General features: G+C 37.1%; 1 pseudogene; it reads right to left on the bottom strand.

Annotated features, from left to right (window-relative positions):
* Positions 1 to 2,080: 2,080 nt before the first annotated feature.
* LOC137030788 (G2/M phase-specific E3 ubiquitin-protein ligase-like) lies at positions 2,081 to 10,861 on the bottom strand (annotated as a pseudogene).
* Between the last annotated feature and the right edge of the window lie 722 nt (positions 10,862 to 11,583).

Below are 11,583 nucleotides of genomic sequence, written 5' to 3'. Positions count from 1 at the left end.
CAATACTAATGTAATACTAGAAATTGCAAAGTTAAAGCATGACCATTGGACAGTGAAATGCTCATTGGGTCACCGGGGTCATAAAAAAACAGCTGGAGAAGAAAAGACATGTTAACTGCAAAATAATTAAGAATTAAGGTGAAGAATTAAGTGTGAAACCATCAGGAACCCTTTAGTCTCCAGCGCCACCATTTCCCAGTACTGAAACCTACCTGGAGTCTTCAGAAGTGTGAGGTGTCAGGATCTCAGAGACTTAGGTTAGGTGAAGAATCCTAAAAAGCGACCTGCTCTTAATAAGAATCACAAGCTGACGTGTTATAAAGTACATGAAGACTGGGTTTTTATAGGCCTTATAGACAGACAGCTTGAGGGTGACTCCTGAAGGACCAGCACCACATCCTCTTGTACCACTGTTTGAAGAATTTATCTTCCAGAATCTGGCAGTAAGGTGTGGGAGTTCACTTTTAGTCCATCTCTTATCCTGAAATGTCCATCTTGCAGAGATGGACTAAATGATCTTCCAGGATGTGGTGCTGGTCCTTCAGGAGTCACTCTCAAGCTGTCTGTCTCTATTCTATCTATATATATATATATATATATATATATATATATATATATATATATATATATATATATAAATAAAATGTAAATAGGAATAGAATTTAAATAATACCTTTTTGTTTGAAACATTTATTTTAGAAATAATTTCTGTATAACATTTATTAAGCACTGAAGTAAAACGTGTATTCTGTCATTCCATCATTAGGACTCAGTTCTGGATTGAGCTCTTCAGTGACCTGAGAGAGAGGCACCTTTTCAATGGCAGCCATGAGCATAAGTGCCTTCTACGGTATGTCTTCTTGAGCATCTTGCAGAAAGACCTTGATGAGTACAGAGAACTTTGGAATAACCACACCATCCGCCCTGTTCGTCAGTCTTGTTGTCATTCTGGTAAACCAGAAGCCATGTATCACCTGCCTCACAGGTTCGTATTTAATCCATGCAATATGTGACCATGTTCTGTAAATATCAGATTTCATTTTTACTTAATGATTAAACTTAATTATCGAAGAAAATGTGATTGATTGCCTATAGCTGACATAGAAGTGTATAGTGGAATGTCCTTCACTTGACGATTATCCTATTATTTTAAATCAGAAAACTAGACAATTTAAAAAAAGTAAGATACTCTTAGACCAAAAAAAAAAAAAACCCACCAATGTACAATCCACAAAGTTAAAAGGTGGATTTTTCTGATTTGCAAAGTGTACAACAGTGTCTTAGTACAAGCAAATGTAATGACCATATTTGAAAAGATCTTGTCAACATTGAGGGTCAAACATTGTCATGTTTGTCACCAAATTTAAAACTATTTAAAAATTGAAGTGTTGGGTTATCATTTTTCACCTTAGCATTTGTAGGTTTTATTAATATTTGCAATAAGTTTACTCAGTGATTTGATTTCTGACTGGCCTTAGGTTTGATGCAAGGGACTGTGGATTCCCAGTGTCACAGGAAGTTATTCAAGAGTTTGAGGACACTCTGCCACTGCAGCGCAGTCTCTGTGGTGATGGTAATCTCCAAGTTCATTTTGAGGACTTACAAAGACAGAATGGGCTTTATCCACCAGTCAACTGGATAACAGCTGTTGAGAATTACATAGCACTCAAAAATATGTCAGGACTTTAAAAGTCCAAAGAACAACTTTTATTTGCTCACTGCATAAATCAATGTTTTACTGTACATCAATGATTGAAACAGTATATAAAATCTAAAGTTGTGTGCAAAGAACATGTCAAGGATACTGATCCTTGATCAAAAATGTCTCTCAAAATAAAAGCTATTTTTCCTTAAAACTCCAGTATATCAGTACAATCAAAAATATTAACCTGAGTGTTCCTTTTTTTTTTTTTTTTACTTAGTGGCTTGAAATGTTCAACTATAACATAAGTGTAGCTTAAAACATTACTTGTACAAACATGCCTGCATCTTAAAATAGGAAAGAACAAATTGGCACATGTGCAACATTTCAATAAAACTCTTACATAAACCACAGTATATCAGAGAAAGATGTTTAGCTTCAAGGAAGACCAAACCCAGGGGAATTTTGCATGCCGTAATCCATGGCTTCTTGAAACTCTTCATAACTGGGTAAGATTGGAATTTTGATTGTATTTGTACATACATTTGCCATGGGAAAGCGTGAGCTCTTTTGAAAAACTAGCTTTGGCTGAGGCTGTATTGCTGCAGGAGGAACTTCTTTCAGTCCAGTCCCAAACATAAGCACGTCTTCCAAGGAAGGACTAGCCTCTTTTTCTAGGGGGAGCAAAAGAAGAATGTTAGACATGTTTTTTTTTATTTTTTGGTACTTTATACATTTGCTGTAGTGATAATTCTGCACATTTCTTATTCTAACATATATAATACCTTCCAGGTAGAGCAGATAATCTTGCCAGTAGCTCAGCACCCTGGCCTCCTCCTGACGGTTGGTGCTACCAGGCTGACTGAACTGCACATTGAAGATGTTCTCTACAGCATCAGCTGTCAGCTTAGTCTCAGTGTAGCACATGATCGAGAAGAAGAGTGAAGGATGCTGTTCCAAGGCATTGACAAAATCAAGTGTTGCTAATCCCTCTTTGAACCTAAAAAAAGTGCCATGTCAAAAAGTGACTACTACAATGTGGTTATGTGAACAACTACTGAAAGATATAGGGCCAGTTTCACCGTCAGGGCTTAGATTAAGCCAGGATTAGGCCTTAGTTTAATTAGGACATTTAAGCAGTTTTTATAAACACCCTAGACAAAAACATCACTGGTGCACATCTTGAGACAAAACAATGGCACTGACATATTTTAAGATATGCCAGTACAAGTTACTTTCAGTTAAAACAGCTCAAATATGCATTTTAGTCTGGGACTAGTTTAAGCCTTGTCTGTGAAACCGGGGACACAGATTTTCCATTTTAACAGCAAGAAATTAGGTGACACTACTTCAGCCACAATATTTAGCCTTTGAAAAATGTGTTGAAAGTATTAAAGTACTCAAGTTAAAATATAAAACTATTTAACATTGTTTTAAAAGTCCACAGAGTAAGAATAATATTATACCTCTGGATGGGAAACATGGTTTCGATAGATGAAATACCATTGAATGTAATCATCGATCACTTCTTTCTTTTCCTCCAGAGTCCTCATGAATCTGTAGCAGCCAGCTGTCTGTAGCATGCTTGAGTACTTTGCTGTGAGCTCCTGGAGTTCACTCAGTGATGCGGCATTCTCTATCTAGAGGAAAATAAAAACAATAAATGTTTTTATTATTATCATTATCATTATTAATATTATTGTAACAGTTAACAGTCCGTTACTTTTAAAGAAATTAGTATGGCTGTTTTAATTAATTGTTTAATGGCTGGTATTTAAAACAGATACTAATGACAGGTTGTGTAACTAATTTCTATATTGTACATATTTAGGCATACGTTACATAATTATCATTTATGGTCTACCTTCCAGTACCTGTGTGCACAAAGGTTTGTTTGGGTGTAGCACATCATTATCAAAGGATCTGATAAGAATATTAAACATGCCTAATTATATTTCATTGACCTTGGTTGGTAATGGCCACCAAAAAATCTGATTTTGTTGTTGAATAAATGTACATTTTGAGAGATTTTAAATTAAACTCAAACTGAAATTTTAACCCTTTTGATACCAGATATTAATATATCAGGCTTAAAATAACCAATCATAACATTTAAGACAACATGTCAAACAGTTTGTCAAACATATGGTTTGTACAGCAATTAAGATAACATTAATGTGGGTAGTTTTGTGTCAATTGATAAAAGTAAATTTTTTGAAGTTGTTTGTAATCCCAGTTTAACAAATTACCTCAACGAGGGCCTTTCTGACCTCTTCGTCATGAATGTCCTCAACTGGGGCTTCAATTGTCTTTACTTTACCAATTAAGTAAAGAAAAAGTTCGGCGAAAGACATCGAGGCCCTGGACCGCCATGAACAATGGACACAGCAATCATCCGTCCAATATTGAAGTATTCATTTTCTTCTGCAGCTAAAAATGACAATATTTAAAAGTTAGGACACAATGATTTACAACACTGTAAAACGTCATAAAAGTATTACCTTTGCTATCAAAGGAGAGATATTTGGCATTGTCTTTGCCTTCAAATATCCTCCTCGTTTTGATGGTGTTCATCAAAAGAGTCAGAAATTCTCGAGTTGGCCCCCCGCTGTCCAAGGCCTCTTCAGTCATACCGGCATCGTCTGTGAATTTCACCATCAAGCTGTAGGTGGGATCAAATGAGGATCGCCTGAAACCTCTTAAGGCACCATCCCAGACATTTGCCCGGTTAATGTTAAATCTGCAACAGGATGTTTTTTTAAGACTTTGTGCCAGATTTGACACTATGTCTGCAGCTGTCAGCCCATCATGTCCATCACTGGAAAAAAACAAAACAAAAAATGAGTAAGCCATTCCACACTTCTCAGAAATAATAAACACAATTTGGACCTCACAACTTTAGGAATAAAAAAAATAAAAAATAAAAAAATCATAAAATCATTCTTCTAGATAACAGGAGAAACAGCTTGGCAGATTTTTGTAAATTAGAACAAGTGCTCATATTACCTGTCTTTCTCTGACAGTTTCTCTACTTCCTCAAGATCTGAGGAACTGCTGTCAATGGTGATGGGTGCATAGATATGGGTATATGCACTGTGGAAGGGAGAACAATAACAGTTGATCCAGAAAGTATTCTGAAACAGATGTTTTGTTGTTGTATCTGTATTCCAGATCTTTTTAATAGTTTAATCTTGTAGGTTTAATAGTTTTATTTCAAATCCAGTGAAATATTATGTAAAATTATGCCTTGTGACTTACCTGTAGAAGTCACATGACTTAGGTTCACCCACTGAGGTAGTTGTATGTTTAGGTCTTGCTGCACTCTTGGCCTGTAACACAGACAAAACCACACAGCACAATAAGAACTTAGAATAATAATCACAGAATTAACCAGAAAAATGAACACATTCTGGTGAATTTACATTACAGAATATGACATACATGCTCATTAGATGACTGGGATGTTGATGCCACAGATGTTGTGGCTGACCTATAACAAATTATTAAATTAGTAGATTATCATTGTGTTGTAAATAACATAAAATGTTATACATTCATATAGCTGGCACAGGGACCAAAAAAAAGTGTCAGCAGAAATTTCACTTACCACTGTCTATGCTCTGGTGTACTTCTTTCGGGACTTGACCAAAGCTGTGAGGTGTAAACATTATAATCTAAACTCATTCACAGCCTTAACACTGTATATTCTTTGCTATTTCTAATGATTGACAAGTCCAGTAGATTTTAATGCATTATAGCTGTACTGTAAGCACCGACATGCTGAACACCTAAATTCCTCAGATGTACCTACCACTGTGTCAGAAAGAGGTGACATATTGGGTTGCGCTCTAACAACAACATCATCATCCTCATCTTCTGAAATGGAGTCATCTTCATGACCTCACAAAAAATTGTGTTAAATCTCTATTTCAAATTACATGTTCAGTACTTAAAGTACTTGTAACAGAAACTATTTTGTTTTTAGTTTAAATCCACATAAAATATATATAAAGCATAGTATTTTAATACTTACCCTTTGACAACAAATCCTCAAGAGTACTGATGTACAGAGTAATCCTTTGATATGCCTTTCCAATGGCCTCTTTGTATTGTCCAATGGTAAAAGGTGTGTCAGTCCCAGGGATATTTTTTATCTGAGAGCCATCTGGATAAAGCATGACATATTCTCCAGCTTCCATGTCTTGGTTGAAATCTTTTTGTTTTTTCACAGCAGCTTGTAAAAGTTGCTCAGATGACCACTGGGGATCAACATGTAGAGGTAGGTTTTTTCCTCTCATGGGCTTGAAGCCATTCTTGGTCTTGCTCATGATACCAATAGAAATCTAGACCATCGGAAAGAAAAGGCAGAATACAAATAATAATACTGTTCTGTCTGACAACTTCATTAACTTAATAAAAGATTAGCTTACCTTTACTGTTTTACTTGATTTCTTTTTACTTTTTGAGAATGATCTCCTTTCAGTTTCTTTTAGTTCTCTGTATTTCATGAACTGGAGAACAGCTGAAGCTGACTTCGCTGGAATGGCACATGCATCAGTCACTGAAAAACACACACACAATCAAAAACATAGAAAAGGATTGACGAGACTGAAAAGATTATAAGTTTCTATAATTTGATGGATGGAGCTCAGTAAGAGAATATTACCTCTGGGCACTGTCGGACATGACACATGGTCATCACCTGCAGTTCTAGCGGTGTTCTCTTTAACAAAGCTTACATCTCGCCCACATGAACTGCAAAACCTGGGCAAAGTCGGCCACTGGACACCACAGAAAGGACAATACATTGATCTGAAAAAGACAATATGACTGAAATTAGCACGTTGCATTCCATTGACCTTTCTTTCATTACTAAAAGGATTTGAATAAATTGTAATATTTTAATTATACCATCAATCTGCAATTTAATTTAACCTGGTTTAACCTTTCTTTTTTTTGAACCTTGAACATTATGGCCCAGTTTCACAGACAGGGCTTAGCCAATTAAACCTTACATAAGTTCAATAAGGGCATTTAAGTGGCTTTTAAAAAAAAAAAAAAAAAAAAACACTGGTGTGCATATTGAGACAAAACAATGGCAGTGACATTTTAAGATATGTCAGTATATGTTGCTTTCAGTTAGAACAGCTCAAACCTACATTTTATTCTAGAACTAACTTAAGCCTTGCCTGTGAAACGGGGGTATATTTAGATGCTTAATTAAGCCAGCTAATATATGCAACAATATAACGTTCAACATTGTGTACCGTGTCAGATTATTTAGGCCAATAATGTCTAAACGACTAGGCAATTATACGATCAGGATGTTTAAATAAACAAAAAAAACCTCACCTTTCAGGTCATTGACAACACCTCTGGCGAGTACACAATTAAACAATAAGCAGGTCCCAGTAGGGTTCGTCACTTATTTGGGTCCCCTTGAAACATTTCCGTTGTGGTCTGTGCTATTTGCAGCGCGTTTGTCTTTTTGTAAGTGTTGTGGAGTTTGCAGCGCGTTTCACTATTTGTAAGTGTTGTGGAGTTTGCAGCGCGTTTGTCTTTTTGTAAGTGTTGTGGAGTTTGCAGCGCGTGTGTCTATTTGTAAGTGTTGTGGAATTTGCCGCGCGTTTCACTATTTGTAAGTGTTGTGGAGTTTGCAGCGCATGTGTTGTCAAACTGATGAAGGTGTTTTCTTTATTTGCTGGTGTTTTTTCTATTTGCATGTGTTTTCTTCATTTGCAGCGCGTTGAGCTCTCTCGGCCACCGTAGGGGCTGGTAATGAAACGGTGTAAAATGAACACATTGCTAAAGCTGCATAGTTTTGGGACACAAATGTAGAGTTACACACTGCTGGACTGTGGCTGTATTATTACCATATGCCTTTTTGAATTTTTTAGATGTTATTTTTGTGGCTGTGTGCTTTCTCTCTCTCTCTCTCTCTCTCTCTCTCTCTCTCTCTCTCTCTCTCTCTCTCTCTCTCTCTCTTACCATATATCCAGCTTAAATTAATTTAAATAAATTAAATTAATTTAAATTAAATTAATTAAATTAAATATCCAGCTTAATCCATTTAAAACCTAAGAAAAAGGTTTATGTCGTATTTAAACTTATATGCAATATAAATTGGTTCTTTCATAGTTGACTAAATAAGTAAATCCGATGAAATGATGTTGGATATACATTTACATTTATTCATTTGACAAACACATTTATCCAAACCAACTTACAAATAAGGAACATCACAAACAATGAAGTAACAATATTTGCAGTACACAATGGCAAGTTTTAATCTATAGTTTAGTACACAAGATTTTGTTTATGGTTGTGGGTTTGTTAAAGTAACAATATGTAAGATTTTTATATTAAAATATTCAAAAAAAAATGGCATAATACTTCGTTCAGTTGTGTACTTACATTATCCTGAATGTTTGCAAGAATTTCGCCTGTCAATTTCGCCCTTGTCGCCTGTCAATGACGTAATATCTGCATTATCCCTGGTTTCCCCTTGTACTGCATAGTAAACATGGCAACAGACGCGGACAGCTACGTAACGTCTAGCGGCATGCTGTTGTTGTTTCGTTCGAACATTATGGACCATGGCAAGTAAACTTTGGGACAGAAGGAGGAATAAAACGAGGATCAATATCGGCGTGGCGTTTCAGAGATGGTGAGAGCTTTGCGACAAACTTTGACTTAACAGAGACGCCGCTCTTGCACGTTATTAGACAGGTAAGCAAATGTACATAAGACGAATCAATGTTATATAGCTCAACACGATGAAATGTTAGAATATCATCAGTATGATTATGATATTCTAATGTTGATCTAGCTTACAGTTAGTCTCATACAGAAAACAAACTAATATACAACTTTCAACACACTCAAATGCAGTTTTAGAAAGTGTAATTTGAGACCTTTTTTAATTCGTCAAATAAACTGACCTGTATGAGAAGTATTTCAGCACTTGCGAGCAGTTCGGTAGAATGAAATGTCCTCATTCCTTTCTATCCCCTGAGACTCGTGTGTGGCACTGATATCCGTCTCTTATTAGCAATCGCACCCGTGATTTTCGGCCACGCCCTGCTTCATACCACAGTCATGTTAAAAACATGAATGCATTCACTCATCCATAAACATTATTTCCCCATAAACATTATTAGTTCCATCGGCATGATGACAATGATTCCACGCTCATTCACTGCATCATCAATCAACGCCTTTGTTATTGTTTTGAAGAGTTAGCGACCCCTAGCGGGGGAAAAAATTACATATTGTACCTTTAAGTGTTTACTAAAGCAGTTTAATAAAAGTGGAGGAATTTAATTTTATGTTGAAGCTACTATTCGTAGTTTAGCTAGCATAAAAGTGAAAAGAACACCTGAACATACCATGTTGTGCAATTTAACGTGTATTTTTAAATCTGAGTTGGCCCAAATTAAAAATATTGTACAAATTTGCACATCACAATTTAAAATCACACATCTTAACCCTAAATTTAAACAAAAGAAGTATTGATTGTATTATATGATTATATTATAGTATTATATGATTATACCTTTGACACAACTGACCCAAACTCACCCAAAACACTTCTGTTGAAAATATTTGAAAAGTAAAAATAAAGTGACCAACGGGTATTTAATTGGCTTATACATTTAATTAAAAGTAGATGGGCCTATTTTTTTATTTTTTACAATTTTTTGTTAGATGCTTTGACTTCTGTGTAAAACAAAGTACCTGTGCTTTAACCTAACTACAGTAAACAGCATAAATGAGTACACCCCCTCTGAACAAATATAAATGATGTAATTTCTTTATGATCGCTAATACAATTCATGGAAAGATGGCAAAACTAAAATGTATTAAGCATATACATAATAAAAACTGAGAAATAATGTAATTAATAGCCATAAAATAAGTAGTAAAATATTGCAGAAATGAGTACACCCTATATTTAATTCAGCAAATGTACTGCTCTGACCCTTCTTGGCACGGAGTGTAGAAGTTCATGACAAATTGTTACATCTGTCCTGATTAACTCCTGGATGATGAGCTCTTTAAATGTACAATTTGTGATATTTTTTTCCGCTAGAGGTCGCTAGAAGCCTATTCAAAACAAAAGCGTAGTTTGATGACGTAAAGTTTTAGAGTGGAAACTTGGGACATGTGGTCTCCATCTCAACGGACGGTGCAAAAGAATAGGGATTGGAGTCTGGAAGAACTCATGTTCGTGGATGCGATTATTAACGTTACTGTAGTATGAAGTAGAGCAGGACCGAGTGTTGCGGGAGCTGAACGAGGAGCTGGAGCGATTGATCAACACACGCCTCACGAGCAGCGGGACATTTATTATGACACAGTCGCCGGCGCCGCTTCCGCTTTTCCGGTCATGAGTTTACGGGAGCTTTACTTGTCGACAGAACCAGCGGCAGATGGTAAACAGTAATTATGTTCCATAAATAATTAACACAATCCACCATAAAACGTGCAAGAAGTAAATAAGGAACTGCTTGAAGCAAACTAGTGGTTTGCTGGACGCTAGACTCTACTTCCGCATTTGTCCACGGCACTGTTGTCATGTGGTTTCTACGTCAGTAAAGGCGGTAACAAAGGTAACTGCGTCATTGACAGGCGACTGCACTGCCCCGTGTCACTGTTTAGAATGGGAATTTTCTCATGATTTACAGGTAGTTGAAAACATTAGAGATATTGTTAGTAATCAACTGGACAAAATATATAACACTAGCCTAGTGGTTTTTGGATATTTTACTGCAAAAATTTTATGCCCTGATCTTTATGGGGAGTGTTGCTCAACTCGTCTCTACAGAATCCCCCACAGGCGATCAAGAGTGTTAAGATTGAGTGCAATACATGTGCACAGAAGGTTTTTCACCTTGGGAGAATGCATATCCTCATTGTCAAGTTGAAAAAAATCCACAATGCAGGGAATGAGGAAAGGGTAACATCTTCTGTTTCAAGTTTGTGTATTAAATTACACATACCCCTTTTCCACCAAGGCAGTTTGAGTGCTGGTTCGGAGCCAGAGCCTAGTTTCAAATCAGTTCTTTGTCTTTCGACACACAAAGCACCAGCTCCAAACCAGAAAAAGTGGTTCGTCAGTAGCACCAAAACATTGCTGGGCTAGAAGAAGTAAGAACCGCTTGCGTCAGGGGCTGGGGGCGGGGTTACCGTGACCAACAAGAAACTTGTGACCACCATTTTTGATATAGCAGCTCGATCGTAATCTCCGTCTATATACAAATTACGGCGAGCTGTGTTTGGATGCCGATGTAGGTTCGCAAAGCCATGAGCATCAACAGTAGTGAAACATCCGCGACTGTTGATAGAAGGCTTGTTCGAGATGCATCGGAGCAGCGCAGACCGTTTCGGCGGGTGCCGCGGGAGCGTTTGTAGAGCATACAACTCCTTGTACTTTTGGATCGTTCTCGCGGAGCTTTGATGCCATGCGCCGATCGCTTTGCGAGAAGCCGATGCCTCTCAAACGAGCCTGGTGTGTTTGTGTTTGGCGCTGTGGCGTTAGCTTTGCTGTGAAATATGAGACGTATACAGTGACGCAAGACCTGGCTCTGTGGTGGCTCTCTAGCCTGTGGAAAGGCAAACTAGTTCTTAGAAGGCTCGTCAGTTGAACCAACTTCGAACTGGTACTAGCACTAGCTCTGAACTAGCACCTGGTTCGTGCTGGTGGAAAGGGGGTAACAGTGGTGTGTGAATTCATGACAGCATTGATAAAGCACAACTCCCTCACACCTTCAGCACTCCTACATCCCTATATAAGAGCTTTACTACCACTGAACTTTACTGTGGGAACCAGGCACTTCTCACTGTACTCCTCCTCTAGCAACACCAGAACATTTTGGATGCTGTTAGATCCAAAATGATTGATTTGTTCTCATGAGACCAGAGTATTGATTCCCAGAATC

This window comes from Chanodichthys erythropterus, chromosome 11 (genome assembly GCF_024489055.1).
Source record: "Chanodichthys erythropterus isolate Z2021 chromosome 11, ASM2448905v1, whole genome shotgun sequence".
Lineage (NCBI taxonomy): Eukaryota > Metazoa > Chordata > Actinopteri > Cypriniformes > Xenocyprididae > Chanodichthys > Chanodichthys erythropterus.
This window is presented reverse-complemented; position numbering and strand designations above follow the sequence as displayed.